General features: G+C 56.7%; 1 protein-coding gene across 1 annotated transcript in view; it reads left to right on the plus strand.

Annotated features, from left to right (window-relative positions):
• The window catches only part of IGSF21 (immunoglobin superfamily member 21), a 239627-nt gene that overhangs the window by 160624 nt on the left and 54792 nt on the right, over positions 1-24211 (plus strand). The gene's annotated exons all lie outside the window — the stretch shown is intronic.

The following is a 24211-nucleotide window of genomic DNA, read 5'->3' on the forward strand; positions in this document are numbered from 1 at the left end:
GGGCCGGGGGGCCGGGGGCGGGGGGCCTGGGCGCCAGGGGCCAGGGGCGGGGGCCGGGGGGCCGGGGGCGGGGGGCCTGGGCACCGGGGGCCGGGGGCGGGGGACCGGGGGCCAGGGGCGGGGAGCCGGGGGGCCGGGGCCTGGGCGCCGGGGGCCGGGGACGGGGGCCGAGGGGCCGGGGCCGGGGGCCGCTTCTCCGGCCCTTTCCCGTCCGCCGCGTGGCGCTCTTGCGGGTTCTGGGGATCACTGTCCCTGGGCTTGGAAGGCAGGGCTGGGGGCTGTGCTGCAGAAGGCCCAGGCCTAGAGGGGCGCGCCCGGGGAGCAAAGCAAGAAGGGGGTTCGCGTCCCGACTCTGCCGCGTGCGGCCGCCCCAGCCAGCTCCTCCAACAGTCCGGCAACGAGGGTTTTCCAAACGCAGTTTCCAGGTGGGTGCACTGAGGTCCGCGCACACGGTCCGCAGCCGGGAGGGACGGAGCTGGGACGTGAGCCGGTCCGCCGGGCCCAGGAGCCCATGCACCATGTTCTCCCGTTCCCCGCGGACCCCTCCCAGCAAGGCAAACCCACCCTAGACAACTGGACCCCAGGTCCGCAGGCTGGGGACAAAGAGGCCTCGGGGACAGAGATACGTAATATTTCTACCCCCACCCTCTTCCCAGAAGGGGGCGGACCACGGCCCATGCCCTGCTGCCTTCCCACACCCTTCTCCCGTACTTTCTAAAGGCCCCAATCCTCTTCCATTCCTCTGACCCTTAGCTCACTTCCCAGCATGGCCCTCCCCTTGGTGACCTGGAAAACTCCTCACCCGTCTTCAGAGCCCAGCTCAAGTCCTGCCCCCGCCCCCCCCGCAGGACACCTTCAGACGACCCCTCGCCATAGCAGAATGAATCTACCCCAGGGCCAGACGACCACTGTCCTACTCCGCAGGATGGGGGGGAGGGGGAGTCTCACTGCATTAATGCAAAGGAGTCTTGCACAGGCGCTGAACGAGCATAGTCTCACACACACATGTACGTGCACAGGCGAGTGCATTGCTTGGTGCCCCGGCAGAAAGCAGCAGTGGGCATGCCTGGCACATAATAGGTGCACGGTGAAATTTGCGCATTGGCTAGGTGACCCTGGGTACACTCCCTGTCCCCATGAGCCTCAGTTTCCCCGTGGGCAAAATAAGAAAATGGGACGGGAAGTTTGCATAGGGCTCACCCGCGCGACACAGGGAATCTTCCAGGTGATTCTCCGCTGCACACTTTGTAAGCTGGGAGGTGGGCGTGCCCCCCTGTGGGTTGGAGAGGGTCCCTCTCCTCTCTGGGCTTCGTGCCAGGAGCTCAGAACCAGCCAGCCCTTGTTGGGGGGAATCTGGGGAGCACGTGGGCGCGAAGGGATGCGGGAGAGGCGGGCAAATGGCTGCACAGATGCCTTTATTGATGTTTGTGATTTCCCCTGTACCTGCTTCCGAAAGAGGTGTGGGGCTCCTTAAGATATTAAGGCACACCTAAGACAAGCCAGTTACTGTCAGGATGAGTAACTCATTTCGGAAAAGAAAACAGCTATTGTGGGAAGCACAGATGATCCTGGAGCAAGTGTACATTCAGATCACGCCCCACGCTTCCCAGAAACCCACCACCTCCCCCCCACCCGCGCGTGCTGGCCGTGGTCTCTGAGAAGCCCCCACCACACAGCCTGTCCCATCATTCCAGCACCTCCCCCCCATCTGATTCCTAAGCCTGGAAGGAAGCCCGAGACCACCAGGGCGGCCCTGACCCCCACCCTCTCCCAGAACACAGCCCTGGTTCAGAACCAGCTCAGCCGCTTCCTACCTAGTGACCTTGGACGAGGGCCTTAACCTTTCTCTGTGTCAGTCTCCTCACCTGTAAACAGACTTTGTAGGATCAGCTTCGTGCAATCATCGTGGGGGTTAAGTGAAAGTTCTGTCCCCTGGCCTGAGTTTCCCCAATCTCGAGAAGGCAATGACAATAGTAAGAACCTCTCTGCAGCCTTGGGAGGGTCCCTGCATTATTCACATAAAGTCGGCGTGCGGTGCATGTCGCTGTGATCGCCCAGAAAAGAAAAAAAAAAAACCCTCACCTTTTCCCAAATCTCATGAAGTCGCCTTATATGCCCTCCATTTCTTCTAATCCTCACAAGCAGCCCTGTAAATGCAAGCAGATGTTACGGTTTTCTCCAGCCCTGGTCTACAGACAGGGTCAGAGCTCAGCGAGCTCCAGGGTTCCCTGCTGGAATGACGCAGACTTCATCCCAAGGAACCTCTTCCAGTGTAGACACCTTGCTGCCCTGCCCATTTTATGCCTGAGGGAACCGGAGCGCAGAGAGGGGGGTGGCTTGTGCGAGGTCACACCGCAGGGCTGGCTTGTGGCCAGTGCCCTTTCCTCCCCCGGCCTGGGTTCCCGTTCCAGCGGCGGCCTCCCAGGAGGGGCACACCCGGGGCCGAGGAGCCGGGAGGAGGCCACAGTGGAAGAGAAGGGAAGAGTCTAATCGGATCACTGAGCGAAGCCTGCAGCCCGGGGCAGCCAGGCTGAAGGAGGCCGCATCTCCGGGGCCGCAGGGCCCCATCAGGGCTGGCGGCGGGGCGCGGGACTCCGCATTTACATATAAATGAAGATATTTACAAATTAATGCATCTCAACTAGAGAGAGTCCCAGCTCCACAGCTGTCTGAGACTCACTAGCTCTTCAGCTGGGGAAAGTAGGGGGAGAAGGAAGCCGGATTACCGAGAATTGGCAGAGAGCAATTCTCAGGCAGCAGAAAGGGGCCCCTGGGGACTCCCAGAGCGCCTCTGCCGGCTGGTGGGGTTCCCAGAGGGAAGAGCATCCACTGGGGTGACAGGGCTGCTGCTGCCTGCGGTAGCACCCCGGTTCATGACCTTGGACAAGCCACTCCCCTCCTCCCAGTGCCCCCAGAGGCCCCATCGATCAAATGTCTATCGAATGAGCCTCAGAATCCAGAAGGTCCCAGCTTGGAATTGTATTCCCTGCGAGGACGTTTTAATTGAGCACCTACTAGAAGCCAGGCACAATGGAAGGTGTGTTGGGGGTCTAGCGGGGAACAGGAAGGAGCCGGCATTAAACTCTCGTGGGGGAAGATAGTAAACAAGGAAAGTGAGACGTAAGTAAGTTACTCAGCGCACATTCCTCAAAGGTGTGAACATGAACAGCAGTAGGGTATAATGAGGGGCAAACAGGGTGCAGAGCCGGGGAAGGACCCTCTTGCTGGGGTGCCATCCGGTGGGAAGGAGCCATCCCAGTAGAGATGAGGGTGATGTGACAGATGTCCACACCCACCCTCACCCTTGACCTCTGGAAGCCGCCGCCCCACCAGCTTGCTCACGGGGTGGGGCCGGTGTGCCAGGGAATTAGCATCCCCAGAGCAGCTTTGGCCAACGGGCAATGTTGGGTGGCTCTTCTGGCCCCTTGCCCCTTGGCTGGGACTACTCAGACAGGTGTTCACTGTCCCCTCGAGCTCCCCAGCAGGACTGAGGCTGGGAGGCTCCCCCGGAATAGCCTCAGGGTGCACCTGTATCCAGGATGCACCTGTATGCGGATGCACCTGTGTCTAGGATGCACCTGTGTCCAGAATGCAGCTGTATTCCAGATGCACATGTGTCCAGGATGCACCTGTATCCAGGACACACCTGTATCCGGATGCACCTGTGTCCGGAATGCATCTGTATTCTAGATGTACCTGTATCCAGATGCACCTGGGTCCGGGATGCACCTGTATCCGGATGCCCCTGTATCTGGGTGCACGTGTATCCAGGATGCACCTGTATCCGGATGCGCCTGTGTCTGGGATACACCTGTGTCCGGGATGCATCTGTATCCAGATACACCTGTGTCCGGGATGCACCTGTATTTTGATGCCCCTGTATCTGGGTGCACGTGTATCCGGGATGCACCTGTATTGGCTTCTTCCCTCCTGCCCAGCTGCCTGAGACACCTGACACCTTCGCAAATAAGCCACTCATTCCCAAATCCTTGGTCGCAGGGTCTGCTTCTCAGGGACCACTCTGAGTGGGTGACGGTCCTGCCCGCTGGCCTCCTGCACATCGCCATCCTCCACACCTGCCCTCTCACGCCCTGCCTCGGCCGCCATTCACCCGTTCCCCCAGATCAGGACAGGGGGAGCAGATGGATAGATTCCCCCACTGAGGGGAAGACTGTGTGGGCAAAATTACTAGTCCCTGCAGAACACGCCCACCCGTGCCCCCATGTCCTCTGCATCCCTTGCCCCCTCCTGAGGAGCACCAAGCAGGCTTCAGTGTCTAGGAACTCTGGACTCAAGGGGTTGAGTGTGCTCCTGCGCCTCCCACATCTCGCCCACCTCCCTTTGCCAAGGCCCTGATCATCCTTTCAGGTCCAGCTTAAACCCCACCTCCTCCAGGAAGCCGGTCTTGACTGCCCAGACTGGGTCAGATACCCCAGGGTACTTCCCCTCCATACACTCCCTGCCTGACACTAGGAGTTCAAAGTCTGCCCCTCCCACTAGACTCAAGCCTGTGGACAGGGCCTGGGTCTGATGTCTTCCCCTCTGTCTCCCCGGCCCCAGCCCAGCACCCCCACCCCGCCCCACCTCCACCGCATTGAAGACAGTTTGTAGATGCTCGTGGAGAGGACGAGTTCTTCTGGCCTTCTTCCGCCGTGGCTGTCCCCGCTGCGGGCTCAACGTAGGAGGGAGCAGTTCAGGCCCCCGCGCCTTCTCCAACGTTTTCATCCTTCATTCATCACGAAGGAATTGAGCAATTGCTGTATGTCAGGGACAGTGCTAGGGATAAAATGGTGAGCAAGACACAATCAGACCTGCTCTTGTGAGGTTTACGGTGTAGGGGGTGAGGAGAGACAGACCATAAAAATATGTTTAAAAGAATAAGGGAAGATATTGACAGCTGGCGGGGCGCCTTGGTGGCTTAGTCGGTTGGGCGTCCAGCTTTCGCTTAGGTCATGATCTCACGGTTCGTGGGTTCGAGCCCCGCGTCGGGCTCTGTGCTGACTGCCAGCTCAGAGCCTGGAGCCTGTTTCAGTCTGTGACTCCCTCTCTCTCTGACCCTCCCCTGCTCATGCTGTCTCTCCCTCTCTCTCCTAGAAATAAATAAAAATATTAAAAAAAAAAAAAGATATTGACAGCTGGCGATCCGTGTGTGAAGGAAATAAGGTAACGTGATAGAGGATGATGAGAATAACGGAGTACGTGGAGGCGAGGCTACAAGGCCCCCATGGGAGGTGACATCGAAACAGTCACTGGTAGGGTGGGGATGGGGGGGTGGCATTCCAAGTAGAGGGCACAGCAAGTGCAAAAATCCTGAGGTGAGGAAGCATGACATGATCTGGATGGCCGGATGGCCGGAGTTTAGGGAGCTGGCATTTATTCTCAGTGTCCTGGAAGCCGCCAAAGCAACCACAGGTCATGGTCTGATGCGATATGTGTCTTGTAAAGCTCACCCCAGGTGCCAAGCAGAAAGTGGGTTGGAGATGCCCAGGAAGGAAGACAGAGCCCTCCCCAGGCTCAGCTGGAAAGAGAGGTCTCTTCTTTGGCCCCAGGACTAAGTTTCCAAGTCTGAGTAAGCTGGGACAGGGCGCAGGACAGGTAAGGCCAGAGGCAAGGGGGTGCCGGAGAGCCAGCTCTTTCCAAGGTCTGCTTACCAGGCCCCGTGACCACGTGAGCCATCCCCAGAAGCCGCAGCAGGAGGCCGAGGACAGCTGGGTGGGATGGGAGGAGCCTGGGGGCTTCGTGGCGAACACGACTACACAGTTCCACCTCCCTAATTCATATGTATCAGAGGAGGGAGACGCGGGAGAAATCAAGTGAATGATAGAAGAGCCCGGAGGAAAAAGGACGCGGAAAGAAATGTCACTTCCTTTATTACTTCGAGACGCGCCTGTTCACATACTCGCTTCACAGCGCGTATTGAGCATTTGCTGCATCCAAGGCACAGGGCTGGAGCACCACACCCAGAGGTGGTCAGGATGCAGCCCCAGCCTCCTGGGAGCTTAAAGCTCGCCCCCTCCGCCCCCACCCCCATTTGCTCAGAAGCTCTTCGAAGGCCCGGCTCTTATCTTTTCCATCTCAGTAACCCCAGACCCCAGCTGGTATTTAGAGAGAAACAATAAATATTTGTGGAATGAAGGGAGAGAAAGGGGAGATAAAACATGGAGATAAATAGCTAACAATTCACGTAATAAAGTGATGGCTGCCATAGGAAAGATTCCGATGTAACGCGGTGATGAATCAGAGCTGGAGAGACCAGGGGAATCATAGAGAAGGTGGTGTTTGAAGTGGCCCCGGAAACACTAAGTAGGTTTTAGACAGAGAGGAGTGGGGAGCACACACTCTCGCCGGAGGGCACTGCGTGGGCAGAAGCGTGGGGTTAGGGGAGGCGCTGAACAAGGCGTCAAGGACCACCTGAAGCAGGCAGATGGAGGTTGCAAAGCAGAAGGTCCCCGGAATCTGTCGACGGAACACGGTGCTGGTTTTTAGACACAGGCGCTGTCTGGTCCAAAGAGCAGAGGGGCTTGGCTTCCTTTTGAAAAGTTAACTGGCCCTTCTGCAGACTCGTCTACGACGGCGCAGGGCAAACTCCCTCGCTCTCGGTACAAAGAACAGTGCCGTCGGACCCCGGTTGATCTGAGATCAATGCTGATTCCATAGCGTCCTTTGTCCTTCTTCTGCCTGTTATCATGAGCCATGCATCTTCTTCTCGCCGAAATACACGTAGCACGTGCCGCTTGCTCAGAAAGGGTCAGTCATTTGTCCACTCATCTGACCACTCAGCAAATGCACACCGCGTACTTTATGTGCCGGGCTTGTGCTGGGTTACGCCCAGTTCTTGACCCACTGGAAACCCTCTCCTCTCTCCCACCCACTGAACCTCTATGAATGCAAAAGAGCCAGAGCGACATTGTAAGGATAACCTTGAGCCCTCTTCTGCAGTGTTTCAGAAGAGATTAGGCCTCTTAGCTGCGTCTGGATTGAACACCCCAAGTGGGAGCTGGGTCGCCATCTGAAACCCAGGGGTTCTTTTAGGAGCGAGGCTGTCATTCTCCTTCCGGCCGCTGGCGGCGTCTCCAGCCGCAAGCTCGGCTCTCAGAGCCTGGGCTGCAAGGTGCCACCCCCTCCCCCAAACCCCCTCAGCCCCCCTCCTGCAACAAGCCGCCCTCCGTGGGGGTCACACCACAGGCCAGTCCCCAGCAGGCCAGTCCCCAGGCCACCTGCATTAGGATCACCTCGGGAGTTGCTTAAAAATACCGATTCCTGGGTCCACCAAGATGGAAGATGATGAAATAGGTGACCAGCCAGTGACCTCCCAGTCCAGAGTGACCTCACAGACACCAACCAGTTCCCGAGCCCAGGTCCCACCTCCATGCCCACAGCTGGCACACTTACCAGGGGGACGGAAACAGCTGGTGTGCGTGTGGCCCTGAGCTAAGCTTCTCAGAGAATGAGGCCTTGACTAGGGAACAAGGGGGCCCAGGAGCCAGGTGCCCTTCCTCTGGCCCCCTGGCATTTTCCCCCAAAAGAGCCCTGCTGGACCCAACCCCGGGCCACACCAGTCAGAGGAGTTACTAGACCCTCAACTATGTCAGGTCCACAGGCAGGGAGGGCCCTCAACCTTCCCTCCTGGGCCGGTGTCTCAGGGCGGGCACCCTGCCTACTTGATGTCTAGGTCCTCAGTGCCTCTAGGTCCTAGGCACAGGGCATAGGAGGGGGGCCCAGGGCCCCGGTAAAGGTTTGTCGAATCAAGAGACTGAGGGCATAGCCAGACGCGGCATTATCGTTTCCCACAGTCAGCAAAGCTTCCTCCAACCCATCATCTGGTTTAACTCACAACAACCCGTGGTGTACAGAGCTCAGACTCATGGAATCCTGTTGTAAGCGACAATGACGCAGAACAGAGAGGTGCAGCTGCTTGTCCAAGGTCACACAGCATACACGTGGTGACGTCTGGGCTCACACACCAGGCCAGATTGGGTCTCTGGACCACTGGGGACAGGCTCATTCAACAAACAGTCACGGAGTGCCTACCCATCAGGACCAGCGCCAGGCTCAGAGACCAAGGAACTTAGTAAGGGCGTGTGACTTCGTGTGTCCATCCCGGCATGCACACGAGGAACGCACGCACTTGCGCGCACACACACAGGATCTGTGGCCCAAGACGCTTGGAGCCTCGAGGCAGCAAGCTGCCAGAGTCAGTCTCGCTGTAAAAATAGCTGCTGCCTGGCAGTTGCAGGCCCCTGGGCGCCCTGGCCAAGCAGACCCCCGATGCCCGGTCCCAGCTCCTGACGTGGGGCCTCATGGAGCGTCTGCTCTGCTCGCGGTCGGTGTCAATCCCACTGACTGGTGGAGACGGCCGTTCAACCTACTGGTTTCCACACGGCCGACTCGCCTCCGGCCCCCACCCGGCACCCCTCCCCCCGCCCCTCCCCCTGCCCTGCCCCTGTGGCCTCCCTCCCAACCCCCAGCCCCACCCCCACCGCCCCTGTCCTGGGCTTGGCTCTGCTCCCCGGCTCCCCACCTCCCTCCGTTCCCAGCTGCGGCCAGGACTGCTGTGCCCTGTGGGAGCCGGGCTCGCTTCCAGGCTGGCTCTGTGGCCTCCGCAGCCCTCCCGGCACCACCCCTGCGCAGCCCGCGGGCAGAGCGCCTGGCCGGCAGTGCTCCGGGGCAGTGCTCCGGGGAGCATTGTGCGCGGCCCCTCGCCGCTCCGCCCGCGCCAGGGGGCCCTGGTCTGCTCACACAGATGCCCCGCCACCCAGGCCCCTTGCCACAGACCCCTCGTCAGCTCGGGCCCCCCCAGGATCCCCCCTTACGCCCAAGGGCGTCCGCCCTCTCTTCTCTTATTCCCTGACTTCCCTGACATTCTTCCTTATTTCCCCTTCAGCCTCAAACTTCCCCTGTGGGGGCTTTGTCCTCCCGTTCTGTGCGGGTGTGCACACACACACACACACACCGAAACACAGACACACACACACACACACCGAAACACAGACACACACACACACCCCGAAACACAGACACACACACACACACACCGAGACACACACACACACACACACACACCGAAACACAGACACACAGACACACACACACACACTGAAACACAGACACACACACACACACCGAAACACAGACACACACACACACCGAGACACACACACACACATACCGAAACACAGACACACACACACACAACGAAACACAGACACACACACACACACACACCGAAACACAGACACACACACACACACACACACACCGAAACACAGACACACACACACACCGAGACACACACACACACACATACCGAAACACAGACACACACACACCGAAACACACACACACACACCGAAACACAGACACACACACACACTGAAATGCAGACACACGCACACACACACCGAAACACAGACACAGACACACACACACACACACGAGGGTCCTGAAATCTCCCCAGCAGCACGGACCCTGGATTCCAAGGTCCTTCAACTGTGTCCTCCCTTGGGCCATGCCAGCCACGCCGGCCACACTGGGGGGGGGGGGTTGGGGGCAGGAGCATTTGCCCGTGGTCGGGTCTGGGGTTGGTGGAGAGTCAATGCAGGGACGGAGATGCGCCCTGACGGGCAGGCGGCACTGAGCGGCCTCCTCCATTCGCTGCCCCCGCTCTCTTCATCCCCACACCCGAGGGGAAGCCAGTGGGGCTCCCGGGATGAGCCCTTCTCTCAAAGGTCTTTCCCCCTGGGGAGGGAAGTGCTTGCAAAGCCGTCTGCTGCCCTCTGGTGATGCACTGGGGTATTGCAATGGGGGGGTCCCCTGTCTGTGCCCCCTTCAATCACCCAAGATGGGGCTTGTCCCTTACGAATAGGGATCCTTCCTTTCTTCTACCCTAGAGCATCAGTGCCCAGCCCAGGATGTCAGTAGAGATTTGTTAAGTTAACGACCTGACAGGTTATCCAAATGTGACATTATTATTTCAGACAGTCAGCAAAACTCTTTCCCATCCATCATTTGCTTAAACCCTAACGACAAACCTATAGAGTACAGAAATCAGATCCTATTTGTGGGGATTAAGCTCAGCCCAGAGAGAGAGGTGACTAGCCCAAGAGCTGGGAGAAACTTCCTCCCCTGGGGGCTTCCCCAGGGCATGGTGTGGAGCCCCTATGCCAGTAGAATGGGGGCATCTGGGGTACCTGGGGAGCAAGCTGCCTTTTACCAAGGGCCTTCCCGAGTCGGTGTCACCACCCACAATCAACCACAAGGAGCTGCAAACTCGGTCACGCAGAGCCCCAAGGGGGAGGCAGGGGGTAGCTCCGATGATGTGTCCCACGCACTCTGATAATGTTTCAGTCACCTCAGGTGGCGCTTGCCCTAGGTATTCGTTTGCCATTTGGAAAGTGTTTCTTTGTTACCTGCGGACATCAGGAGACAGAGGTGAACAAAGGAGGTAATGTCCCTGTGCCCATGGAGCCGACATTCCCAAGGCTGTGGTCCAGGCTGGGGGAGGAGAGGTCTCTCTGGGGTCTGGAAGAGAGAGGAAGCAACCACATGAAGGTCAGGGAATGAGCTTCCTGGCAGAGGAGGAAAGCAAGGGCCTGAGCTGGGAGCCAGGTGACGCGTACTGAAGAGCAGAGAGAAGCCGAGTGTCTGGGGTACAGCGGACTGTGCAAGGAGTGTGGGAGATGAGGCCACACCTCACAGAGCAGGCCTCTTGAACTTGACAGCACACAGGCATTGCTTGTTCAAATTCAGAGGAAGGGCGGGACGTGGGGACCCCTGCCCTCCCGCATTTCCCGCCCTCTCCCAGGTGACACGGGTGCTGCGTCTGTGGCCCCCATATAGACACCCAAGGAGCTTTGCTTCCTGATGCCCAGGTGGACCCCCAGAGGTTAAACTGGAGCCTTGGGGGCAAGAGGAAGGGGACACAGACATCAGATTTTCAAAGCTCCCCAAGGGGATTCCCACAGGCAGGCAAGTTTAAAAACCACTGTTGTTGAACATTCTGGGTCATTGGAGAGGGTCTGAGTTGTGTTCTGGAAGTGATGAGGAGTCACTGAGGTTGATCCGGTTTCTATCTCTGTGTAGTGATTTCTGCCCCGTTCCCGGGGAGGGTGCTGGGGTGGAGACAGGGAGCTGAGGAGGTGAGGGGCTGGGCTGGCCAGGCCCAGGGGGCAGAAGTGATGGGGGAAGGGTTTGAAGGCAGAGCTGGCCCGATGGACTGGGGGTGGAGGCCGTGAGAGGGAGGGGAGCCCAGAGTGGCCTCTAAGACCACGGCCAGAGCATGTAGGTGGAGGGGCTCTTTCCTGAGAGGGGAGACCAGCAGGGACCAGCTAAGGCTGGGGACGGGTACAGAATTCCCAAATTCCCTTTGGGCCAAGAGAGGTGTGTCTGTGAGACATTGAGCAAAGATAGCAAGTAGGTGGATGACACACAAGACGAAGGAGAGGTTTCAGCCAACAGGTGCAACTATCAGAGCCACCGACACACAGATGCCACTTAAAGTCCCTGTCCCCTCCCAGACTCAGGGCTGACCTGCCAGGAGCCTTCGGGCATCACCCAGACCAACCCCCTCATTCTCCAGGTGAGAAAGCCGAAGACCAGAGACGGTGGATGACTTCCCTAAGGTCTTCTTACGCCTCTCGCACATCTGACGCCTAAGCCACCATTTCCACAGAGCTCAGTGTGGCTTCCCCGACCCCAGCCCGTGGGGCAGCGCTGCTGAGATGGCAAATCATTTATAGATCTGCAGTCGGAAGACCAGAGTTGCTAGAATTATCTACACACACAACCACACACACACACACACACACACACGTCCTTTTCCTTCTGAGTAAAAACTCAGTAACTGGGCTGTCAGCTTTATTACTAATTATGCAACTACTTTATTGCTGGTATTAAAAAAATTGAAGGCTAAAAATGTCCAGGAAAGACTTAATTTAGTAAACGGTTCAGAACAAAGTATTTGTCGCCGTGGTATTTCTTCACATTAGAATTTGCTCCGGGTGATTCCGACCTCCTCTTTAATATATTACCGCAGCCCTAATAAAGTCCCCAGGTTCTGGGAGAATCTTCTTTGCCTCGGAAGGTAATTTTGTTTCAGGAGGCGAGGATGGGGTGGGATTGGTGGTGAATGGAAGGTCTGGTGAGCCTAAGCGTCCCAGAAAAGTCAGGCACGGAGAGGGCAGGAGACGTGCACGCACTGCTAAGCACGCAGCAAGCGTGAAGCGATGGCAGGTGCTGGAATGAATGGAGGAATGAATGAATGAATGAATGAATGAATGAATGAATGAATGAGGGAGCGGAGGAAGGAAGGAGGAGGGAGGGAGGGAATGAGTGAATGGAGGAGTGCCCCACTGGCTCACTGGGCGGTCGCAGAGTCAGGGAGAAGGCGTCGCCTAACACTTGCGTGGAGAGAACTAAATGAGATGATGGTGGGGGGGCCATCAGGCTTTTGTAAGAAATAGACACGTGTCACCTCTGTTTGCAGCTGACACCGACCATAGTCGAGGTGCTGGAGCAGCACCACGTAAGGCTGAGAGACAGGGAGGTCTTACTCATTTCAGAAAAAGCAAAGAGATAATCAGAGACGTTGAGCGACTTGTTGAAGGTCACACAGTCCAGTAGCAATGGAAGAGTCAGGACCCAGGCTTCCCAGCGTCCAGTCAAGTGCTGGCTGCTTCTTCCCAGCTCCCAGCAACTTGAGTCCTTTCTCTGAGCATCTGGACCCCTCGCTGCCCAGGTGCCTTCTACCCCCAGCAGCCAGAGGGAGCTTTCAGATCATGGCACCTGCTACTTGACGTCCCGCAAGGGCTTTCCAACTCGCTAGGGAGAGACTCCCGGCTTCTTGTAGCTTCAGGACTACAAGATCCCAGATGAAGCCCAACACAGAGCCAGCCTCACCCACCGCCCCCCTTGCTCCCTGGCCATGCTCTGGTCACCTCGGCCTTGCGGCCAAGCTCCTTCCCACCTCCGGACATTTGCCCGTGCTTTTCCTCTGCCCGGCACCCTCTTTTCCCGTCCCACATCTCATCCCAGGCATCTGTGTAGATGGACGTCTCCCTGATCCCCCATCTGAAGGGCCCTCCCCCCATCCAGTCCTTTGTCCCTTTGTTGCTATTTGTTTGCTATTTGCTTTTCACGGCTTTGACCACTGTCCGGTGCAACTCTCTCATTTATGTATCCGGATACCCGTTTTCCCTTCTGCCTCTCCAACAACCCTGAGGGTGAGGGCTTGGTCCTTCCTGCTCTCCTCTGTTCCCACAGTGTCCAGTCGACGCCAGGCATGTCCGTCATCAGCGACCAATAAATACTTCTCATACGGAAGTGAGTGAACTCCCCGTCAGAAGGCCAGGTTTTTAGACCACAGCCCGGAAATGAGATAAGAGCCCAGGAGCCTCTAGTCATGAGTCCTGGGGGCAGGCGCTAGCGGGCGGCCATCCCTCCCAGCTCTCTCCTTACCTGCCACTTCCCTGCTGTACTGTCATCGGGAACGGGACCCCGTCCCCAGGGTGACCAGTCCCCGTGCACAGCCAGGGCTGGGGCCCGGGAGACGAGGAGCCCGGAGTCCTGACACGTGCCGGGATCCGTCCTCGGCACCCATCTGGTCCTGTGTTCTCACGTCTGGATTCTCAGGGGAGCGACAGCCCTTTGCAATGGCAATTTCCTTGTGAGCTGGGCTGACAGTCCTAATTATTATTTGGAGAGGTTTGGGGAGGCTCGGTTAATTGATTACATATTTCCTTCCCTGACAGGGCATTTGTTTGGTCGTGTCATGTTTGGTTGTTTTTTTTTCCCCTGCCCCTGCTAAGTTAATGTTCCTGAGCACGTTGAGTATTTTGTGGGGACTGTGGGACCAAAGCCAGTCGTAACTCTTCCGCCCACACCCTCTCGCCAAGCCTGCCAGGGGCTTTCGAGCACTTTAATTTAACTGCCCTGGACCTTTGCTTCCCCCACGAGAGTGATGATACCACCAGAGCCCAGAGATCTGAGGACTAACAGTGAAGCTAAGGCCAGTGTTTATCAAGCTCTTACTGCTGTAAGCACTTCACACACGTTGACTTGCAAATCCTCAGCGTGGGTGTACTATTACTATCCCCATGTGTAGGTGAAAGGATGAGGCTCAGAGAGGTTAAGTGACTGGCCCAGGGTCACACAGCAGGTGAGTACCCGAGCCATATGAGAGGTGAGAAGCTGGACACTGGGCTCTCAGCAGGCTTTTGGCTTATGGGGATACAGGTCTCCATCACCCTTGGCAGTGGGAGAGTTGTAAGAATTGTTTTGAGAGAGACAGAGAGAGAGAGAAAGCAGCAGCATGAGAGAGAGAGAGAGAGAGAGAGAGAGAGAGAATCTCAACCAGGCTCCATGCCTGATACAAGGCTTGATCCCACAACCCCTGGGATCATGACCTGAGCTGAAACTCAAAGTCAACCAACTAAGCCACCCAGATGCCCAGGTTGTAAGAATTCTTTATTTATTTGTTTGTTTAAGTTTATTTTATTTATTTTGAGGGGAGGAGGGGCAGAGGGAGAGAGAGAGAGAGAGAGAGAGAAAAAGAGAGAGAGAATCTCAAGCAGGCTCCACACTCTCAGTGCAGAACCCGATGCGGGGCTTGAACTCACGAACCGTGAGATCGTGACCTGAGCCAAAACTGAGAGTCGGACGCTTAACTGACTGAGCCCCCCAGGCGCCCCTGGGGTTGTAGGAATTCTTGTCTTCAGGTGCCTAGCGCAGAGTCTTGCACAGGGTGCTGACGAGGAGGCATCACAGGTGCCTGTTTACAGTCACTCTACAAGGTGCACGTGCATTGTGCACATTCTGTAGAAGACAAGCTACACCGTCCTGTGAAATAACAGCAACAGCTACGATGATGATGATGATGATGACGACGACGATGATGATGATGATAGAGGGGAAAGATCATTGGCTGGTGGAAGCTCCTCCTTTTCCACAAGCTCTGTGACCCCAGGAGCTTTCCTTACCACCTTCAGTGGTTTGCCCACCAGAGAGTTGCTGCTGGACGGAGGGGCTGTGTCCAGGCCTTGCTGAGCTCAGCGTGGGGGAATTGCTGAGGGGGCCAGAGAATAAATGCAGGATCCAGCACCTTCCCCTTCTGCTTTTTGGGGGACTCCTTCCAGGCTCCTCCCCCGCTACAGCTCCTACCCGCGGTCTGGCCTGAAATAGTCCAGGAATGCGTGGGGAAGGGGTCTCTGAACATTGTATTCCTTCACTAATTCCACCAGCATTTCTGAGCGCCTCCAATGAGCCAGAGCCCAGCTGAAGCCCAGCAGGGAGGTCCTAGAAAGAGCCAGGCCCCCTCCCCAAAGGAAGGGCTTCTGGGAGCCCTTTCCTGGTTTTGAGTAGTCTGCGTGAATTCTCTCACTCGAGCCTCACACCACCCCATGAGGCAGGCCGTGCCCTATGACCCATTTTACAGATGAGGAGACTGAGGCCCAGGCAGACATTAAAAGAGACCATTCCAGGACAGTGTGTACAGCCCTGGGATGAGCAGGAGGCCCAAGACGTGCAGGTGGGGGCTTTGCATGCCCAGGGGCCCCATACGCCAGGGTCGCAGGGAACTGTATGCCAGCCACCTGGGTCTAGAGGCAGTGGGAGGGGAGGGGTCAGAGGCCCAGCACCTGGAGCCTCCACCTGGGTGCATACTCTCTGCCTGGAGGGGGCTTACCCTGCTGCCTCCTCTACCCGACCGCTGGGCCCCTCCCCTGCAGCCCCAACCCCCACACCCCCTCTCCCCGGCGATCCTCCTCTGGAGGCTCCAACAAGCATCAGAAAGAGCCCCCTTTCCTGGCTTGACGTGAGTGCGGTGGGAAGGCAGGGGGATGGCTGAGATGACCCTCTGAGGTCTGTGACCCAGCAGAGCCTGGATGCATACCCGGGATGTGTGCAGTCTGCTGGGCACACCCAGAATCTGAAGCAGGCGTCAGGCCGGGTCGGGGCAGCCGGGAATGTCCGGAGCTCAGGCTGAGACTCTCAGGGTCCCACTTGGTGCCTGGTAGCAACACCCTCCCGCGTTCACGCTGCCGCGTTGCAGCTGGGCTGGGTGCGGGCTCTGCCTCAGGGCCCCGCTGGCCTGGGGAGGGGGCCCGTCTCTCTGTTCTGACCCCTGAGCTGCCAACCCCACACCCTCACTGAACCCCACCTCCAGCTTTCCCCCATCGTGAGTCATTAAGAGGTGGAAATACTCAGACTTTGTCTGTGGGTCTGATTTCCTCAGCGGGCTCCCAAGCAGACAAATGTGACTTTTGCGGCCTTCACCTTTGTAGCCATAACTCTAATTACAACAGCAAGCACTTGTCTGGGCTGCCTGTGTGCCAAGCACATGTTCATTCTTGGTAAAAACTCATAGCCTTGGAGAACATATCACTAGTGGGCCCGTTTCACAGATAGGATAACCGAGGGGCCAAGAGCTTAAAGGTTTTGCCACAGGTTAAGTACATGGCGAGGGGCAGAGAGCCAGGATTTGAACCCAGGCAGCCCGCAGGCCGGGCACCTGTCCTCCTGAACCAGACCAAGCACGGCCTCCACCGCTGGCCTGGGGGCTCATTCTCTTGTCTGTGTGTTGCGTGAGTGAAGCGTCCAGGAGGGGGCCAGGCTCTGGGGTGAAGCAGACTGGAACGGGGAGCACAGAGCTGCCCCTTCAGGGCCGTGGGCCGTGGGGTTGGTCCCACGGAGCCCCCGCGTCACACTTCCCGTGAGGGACTGCTCAGTCCTGCGCCGGGTGGTGTTCAGTCCCCTGCCTCTGGCCAGCTGCTGAAAGCCTTCGTGCCTCCCCAACATGCCGGTGGGGGAGGCCTGCGATAAAGGCCCCGGAGCAGCCAGCAGGCAGGTGCAGAGGCCTGACAGTAAACACCAGGGCGCCCTGGGAGGGAGGGAGCTGATGAGCCGGGCGCAGCAGCGAGCTGATAAGGAGAGGCTGGCAGGGGAGGGAGGGAGAGAGCGCGGTTGTCTCTGCATCATTAGCTCTCTCTGCTCTGTTTCTCCCCTGCCTGCTCGGGCTAGGACGCCAGCCTGAGATGCGGGGCGGAGTGAGGCCCAGGGAGGCCGTGTAAGCTGCTCTGGCAGATGATGGGCCAAGGGGGGGCCCTGGACTCATCATAAATCCTCTCTCGATGCCACCTAATGCCCCCAGTCCTGCCCACGGCTGCCTGCGCCTCGGCAACCCTCCATCTCCAGCCTCCTGGAGGCCAGCAGAGCCAACTCCAGATGCCCCTGTAAAACTTTTGAGGCTCTACCCTGGGGGTCCCTGTCGCTTTCTTTTCCTTTTACATTAAGATATACACACAGCAAAGTGCTTCCAGTAGAGGGTCCAGCTCAGGGAATCACACGCGTGTGCCCCGGTGCCCACTCACGGCACGGATCAGGACGTAAGACATTTCCAGCGTCTCACAGCTGTTCTTCCGAGACAGACATGTCTCTTGTTCTGCATCACATCTGGCAGCTCTGTCCGCGTGGCTCTGTGCGTCGGGGGGCGGTCCTTTCTCGTGGCTGCGTGGCGCTCAGCTGCGTGGATCAACTACTGCCTCTTTGTGCGTTCTTCCATGCAGGGTGGGGTTTGGCCGATGACAAGTAAAGTCGCTCTGAACGTGAGAGCTCAGTTTCTCTCGGATGCATCCCCAGGAGAGAAGATGCAGGAACGTAGGGAAGGGAGGTGTTCAACCTGCTAACTTGCAAGGGGCGCCACAACAAAATACCCCATGCCGGGTGGCTGAGGACGGTGGAAATGTATTGTCTCCCACAGTTCTGGAGGCTTGAAGTATGAAACAGAGATGCCTGCGGAGCCATGTTCCCTCCGAAAGCTCTGGGGAGAAGCCTTGCCTCTTCCAGCACCTGGCAGTGGCCGGCAGCCCTTGGCTTACGGGCTCATCCCTCCATTCTCTGCCCTCTCTCTGGGTCTGTGCCTCTGCGACCAAATTTCCCTCTTATCAGGACCCCAGACAAAGGACTACAGCCCGCCCTAATCAGGGTGGATGACCGTGGGCCCTAATCTGGTATGACTTCCTCTTACCTTGGTTACATCTACGAAAGACCCAATTTCCAAGTAAGGTCTCATTCACAAGTACCAGGAGTTATAATGTCGATATAATTTGGAGATGCCGTTCAGCCTACAACACTGCCCCTTTCACAGCCCCACCGGCAGGGAATGGAAGCTCTAGATGCTGTACATCCTGCGAGTTCCTACCCTTGGCGCAGCCACAAGGGTGACTCCATCTCTCAGCGCACATTGTGCTTCTCCACCACCTGATTTGCAGAAACGGCACCTGCCGCCCCTGCCTGTCACGCCCCCCCACAGTCCTTCCAGACCAAACTCACACATTTCTGCCCGCTGGGAACCTGCCAGGCCAAATTCAGTACGCCCTCCCTGGTCTTCAAACCCAGGTGTGCAAGGGCCTCACCCCGCTGCGATCAGTTTCTTTGCCTAGAACATTCCAGATGTCCACAACGCTTCCTCCTCCAGCCCGTCCAAGATTCTGCTCAGATGTCACCTCTGCAGAGAGGCCTTCCCTGACTACTTTGTCTCAAACAGTACCCCATCACCATCTCTGCTCTGCCTTTTCTTTTTTTTCCATAGAATATATCTATGGAATTTGTTGGTGTTATGCAACACATAAGTTTGCCTGTTTATTGTCTCCCTTGCCCTCTAGAAATCACGGTTCCTCTGCTCTCTATCCCCAGCACCTGGAAGGTTCCTGGGCAATCAATAAACACTTGTTAAGTAAACAAATCAACTAAGTCTGTAGAATGGGGTGAGGGTACCCGCTCGCCCCAGGAGGGTGGCCGCTGGAAGATGAAATGAGATCTTGCTTGGTCGGGTTTTAACGCAAAGCAGCTAAATCCATCCACGTAGCTGTTAGATTCCTTTCTCACCGTCTCTGCCACAAATCACCATAAACCTTGTGGCTTAGAACGCCACAAATTTAGTGTCGTAGGATTCCGGAGGTCAGAAGTTGGAAATGGGGCTCACTGGGCTACGATCAGGGGTCAGTTCCTACTGGATGCTCCAGGGAAGAACCTGTTTCTTTGCCTTTTGAAGCTTCTTGAAGCCCCTCATAGTCTCTATGGCTATGACGTACGCCTCTGTCATCACTGCTCCTTCCCTGAGCCTGACCGTCCTGCCCCCTCTGATAAGAACCCACGATTTCACAGTTCAGGAGAATCTCCCAGGGTGGGATCCTCAACCCCATCTGTGAAGCCCCTTAGAGTATATGTAAGATGCAGGGACCATCCCCCGCCTCCTTTCTGTACCTGCAGTTCCCTCTTCAGGGTCCGGTGCACAGTAGGTGCTCAGGAAGCTGGCGTGGGCTCCTTGAGAGCAAGAAGCCTTGCTACCCATCCCCATGGCCTCCATTGTCCTGGGCTAGTTCAGGCTGAGCGGCTCAAAGGCATTTGTTGAGCTTGAGCAGACCTACTGGGTGCTGGGTGGGGCTGGCGCAGAGACTTTCTGGGTAGAGAAGTGGGGGTCTGGGAGGGGGCTGGAGGAAGAGAGGAAGCAGAAAGCATCACAGCTGGAGAGGAACAGGCGGCCAGCTCAGGCGGGTTTGGGCTCCAAATGACAGGGTTCGAGTTGGACACGCTCAGGGTGTTGTGGAACTGAGCCTGTGTTAGAAATAACAAGCCAACACTTAAGGAACCCTTAAGACAGGAGATGGCATGAAAGCGTGACCCTAGAGCGAGACTCCTGCTGTCTGAATCCCACCCTGGCTACGGGACCTTAGACAGTGCCTCAGTTTCCCCATCTCACGATAATAACGGTACCTACTTTATAAGATGCTTTCAAGGCTTAAACAAGTTCAGAAAACTCTTAGAACTGGCACCAGGCGCACGAAGCAGACGTGGGGTGACAACTGTGGGTGGAGCACCTTACATGGCCATCGGCCGTCGCCACATTCTGAATGCCTGAGATAAGCCAGGCATGGTGCTGAGCTCAAAGGACACAGTGGTGGCCAACCCCACACAGGCCCTGCTGACACAGGGCCCTCTGCTCCCATTCAGGCAGGAATCACTACGAGTCCCATTTCACAGGTGGGAAAACTGAGACCCACATATCCCAAGCGCTGGAGGGGCGCCTGGGTGGCTCAGTCGGTTAAGCATCCGACTTTGGCTCAGGTCATGATCTCGCAGTTCGTGGGTTCGAGCCCCGCATCAGGTTCTGTGCTGATAGCTCAGAGCCTGAAGCCTGCTCTGGATTCTGTGTCTCCATCTCTCTCTGCGCCTCTCCCCACCCCCCATCCCCCAAATAAATGAATAAATAAACAAACACCAAGTGCTTGAGGGCACATGACTGGAAAGCAGAGGTGCTGGCACTTAGAAAGCCAGATGGTTTGCGCTCTGTCTGCACCCCTGTCCTCTGCCGCTTCCTAATTTGCCTCCCTAGACCCCAGAGCCCTGGAACTCTGCCCTGCATCTTTCTGGAAAACTTGGAGCTGGTTCTGAAGCAGGGGTCCCTTGCCTTATTACAGCCATCTCGGGAAGGCATGAAGATTTGGCTCTGATCAAATTAGACCCGTGTTGTGGTATAACTTTCTACATTCACCATAAAGCTAATAAACTAATAAATTAGACAGAATGAAAATATCATCGGGCAGGACTACACACTAAAGCGTTGCCGTAATTACTCTCGCGGCCGGGGCCAATTTCTCAAATTTCGCCTTGGCCAAGTTTCCTCAGCTCACCGTGTCCCTAATAAGGCATAACTCACTCTATAAACATTAAATTGACTTATTTATTTTAAATTACAGGAGAACTGAAAACCACCTTGATAAACCTATTCTCATGCATCTGCCTTCCTGTGAACATGGCCCGATTTTTTTTTTTTTAACAAAGACATTGTCTAGTCTGCCTCAGCCCTCCTGCGCCTCCTCCTCCAGCCCAGCCTGGCTGCTCTCTCCTGCCACGTTCCACCTTTAGAGATTTGACTCATTCTCTGGAGGGTAGCACGTCATCCGTCATGTACAAAGATGATTCATACCTAATTAATAGTAATAACGGTACTAACATTTATTGAGTGTGCATGGCCGCGACTGTGGGCCAGGCCCTCTGCTCCGGCCTCTGTGCACATGAACTCGTGAAAGCCCCATAATAAGCCTGTGAGGGTCTCCATCATGAGCCCCATGTTGCAGATGAGGAAAAGGGGGATCAGAGAAGGCATGTGCCTTGCCTGGGGCCACACAGGGAATGACTTGTAGCAGAGCCAATACCCATCCGGCCTGGTCTGAGGCCAAAGCCCTAGTCTTCACCCTTCTACCATCCCCTGCAGACTTGCACAGATGGTAATGATGCATCAGGCCCGGGATGGTGGCTTGGAATTCCAGCTGCAATGAGACACATTTCTTGGACTGTGGGAGGCACATCACAGCCTGGTGGGGACCCCGGGAGTCTGCGAGCACCCCCCTGGCCTGGCTGACAGATGTGCAGGAGGGTGAGGGGCTTGGGCTGTTTATCAGAAGCCATGCTTGGTGGGAAATGGCCAAAGCAACCGGAAGAAGGCAGTCCGGTTGGGGGGGCACAGCAGGGGCAAAAGCCAGGTGGACATCCAGAGATCTGTGGCTGGAGTGAAGGCGGGGGAGTGTGGAAGCACCGTGTGACAGGGACCTCAGTAGCGAGGAGCATTTGCTCTGGTCCGTCCGCACCCCCCACCCCCACCCCGGGCTATTCCCACTCGGTCCCAAGGAGACGAAGCCACTGTCAGCTGAGAGCTGTCCATAGGGTGAGACAAGCGGGCCCACCTGGGACCAGTGGGAAGCAAGGAATGACGGAAGCTCTGGCTCAGCCAGCGAGCCTGGCCACACTTGAATCCAAGGTTCGATCATGTTGCTCTCACCAGAAATTAACTTGGACAGAGCCAGCAGCAGGGCACAGTATGTAACTTCCCTGAGGCCTCTCCTCATGTGTGCAATGGGAGCGCTAAAGCCCTCATTGAGTGACACATGGTAGACACTTAATATAGGCTGGCTGGCTGGCTGGCTGGCTGGCTGGCTGGATGGATGGATGGATGGATGGACGGATGGATGGATGGCAGAGTGGAGAGGTGGGTGGGTGGGTGGGTGGATGGATGGATGGATGGATGGATGGATGGATGGATGGATGGACGGATGACTAGCTGGCTGAGTGGAGAGGTGGGTGGATGGATGATGGATGGATGGATGGATGGATGGATGGATGGATGGATGGAGAGGGAGAGGTGGGTAGATGGATGGATAGATAGATGAATGGGTGGGTAGATGAGTGGAAAGGTGGTGGATGGATGGCTGGATGGTTGGCTAGCTGGATGAATGACTGGAGAGGGAGAGGTGTTTGGATGGATAGATGGATGGATGGATGGATGGATGGATGGATGGATGGATGGATGGTTGAGTGGAGAGGTGGGTGGATGGATGGATGGGTAGATGGATGAATGGATGGATGGATGGATGAATGGATGGATGGATGGATGGATGAATGGATGGATGGATGGATGGGTGGATGGATGGAGAGGGAGAGGTGGATAGATGGATGGATAGATGGATGAATGGGTGGGTAGATGAGTGGAAAGGTGGTGGATGGCTGGCTGGATGAATGACTGGAGAGGGAGAGGTGTTTGGATGGATGGATGGATAGTTGAGTGGAGAGGTGGCTGGGTGGGTGGATGGATAGATGGATAAATGGGCAGACAAACGGATGGAAGGATGGATTGGTGAAGGGATGGATAGATGCACTGAAGATTTAATAAGATCCTGGGTAGAAGCTCCCAGCATCATACCTGGAACAGAAAAGCTTTTCAGTGTTTCTCTGGTTGGAAACACAAAGTCTGGCTCCACTCCACAGTGCAGACATTCCTGCTGGCCTCTCAGCTCACTTTCTAGAAGTCAGAGCCCCTGATGGGAAACCGAGACCCAGAGTCAGCCCAAGGCAGAGGCATGACAGGGGCCAGTTGGGGTCCACAGCCTGTGCCAGTCACCAGGCCTGGCCTCTGCCGGGCAGTGACGCAGAGCAGTGGGGGGATGGGATGCGCTGGAGAGCTTGGGCCGTGTCAGTGCAGAGCTGTCATTGTCCCTTCCTCCTCAGCATGGGGCACGTGCATCGCCAGGGCCAGAGAGAGCATTTCGGTGTGACCTTTGGCATGTTGCTTAACCTCTCTGTGCCTTGGTTTTCTCAGCTGTGAAATGGAGATGATGACAGTGCAGAATGTAGTAGCCACATAGGAACAGCCACAGGGTGTTAGAGGGTTTGGGGAGCCACTAGGTGTACGTGTTTGGAACGGTGTCTGGGACACTCTAAGTACCATTCGTGTGTTCTGTGTCATTATTCAACAGACAGACATAGGACACCGATGCGTGCCCAGGAGAGTTCTAGGTGCTGGGGACACAGCTGGACAGATTGGCTCGTGGAGTTAACAGTAATGGGCGGGGCCCACCCTTTGTTCCTCTTTGCAGGACTCATGACGCCTCTGCCCACCGCTCCCTTTCCTGTGACCTGGGGCAGGTCCCGAACCCTCCCCGGTGCCCGCCCCTCCGGGTCTCGCTGAGGATTAAGAGGTAGAATGAGTGGGGCGCTCAGAACCAGTACCCTCCTCAGTAAACGGTGGTTAGTCCTTCATTCCAGGACCGGCACCCACCCCTCTACTCCGGGGTCTAAGAACAGGGAGAGAACATTCCGTCCTTCCCCCTCTTGTCATCACCCTCCTCGCCACGGTCCTGAGAGGCAGGCAAGCGCTTTTACAGATCAGGAGGCGTAAGCACAGAGAGGGCGAGCCACCTGCCCAAGGTCACAGTGGGCTTCCAGGCGGCAGAGCTGAGAAGTGACCGCAGGTGACCCCTCTCAGCTGCCGCTGCCTGTGCTTTTGGCCACCAAGCCACCCCTGAGCTCCGAGAATCAGGACCCCCAGAGTCACATCCAGGGCAAATCCTCAAACGTCCAAACTCCCCGGAAAAAGTGAATTCTCACTGGTCTTGAATGGTGTCAAGGGCAACACCCTGCCCACCCCCCCACCCCCTGTTCTCTCAGTGCACACCCTGACAGCTCCGTGGCCCAGGACCTCCTGGTCCTTTCCCTTCCCCCACAGTCGCTGGGCGTGAGTCCACATCCCTACCCAGGCCTCTCAAGGAGCAGCGGAGAGCCGGGTGACCAGCAGGCAGCATAAACAGCAGCGCTAATGACGGTGATGAAAAGCACACGTGCTGCCCGTGTATTATCTCATTTAGTTGTTGTCCCAGTGTTGGCC

Source organism: Hyaena hyaena, unplaced genomic scaffold (assembly GCF_003009895.1).
Source record: "Hyaena hyaena isolate Hyena2069 unplaced genomic scaffold, ASM300989v1 scaffold_35, whole genome shotgun sequence".
NCBI classification, from domain to species: domain Eukaryota; kingdom Metazoa; phylum Chordata; class Mammalia; order Carnivora; family Hyaenidae; genus Hyaena; species Hyaena hyaena.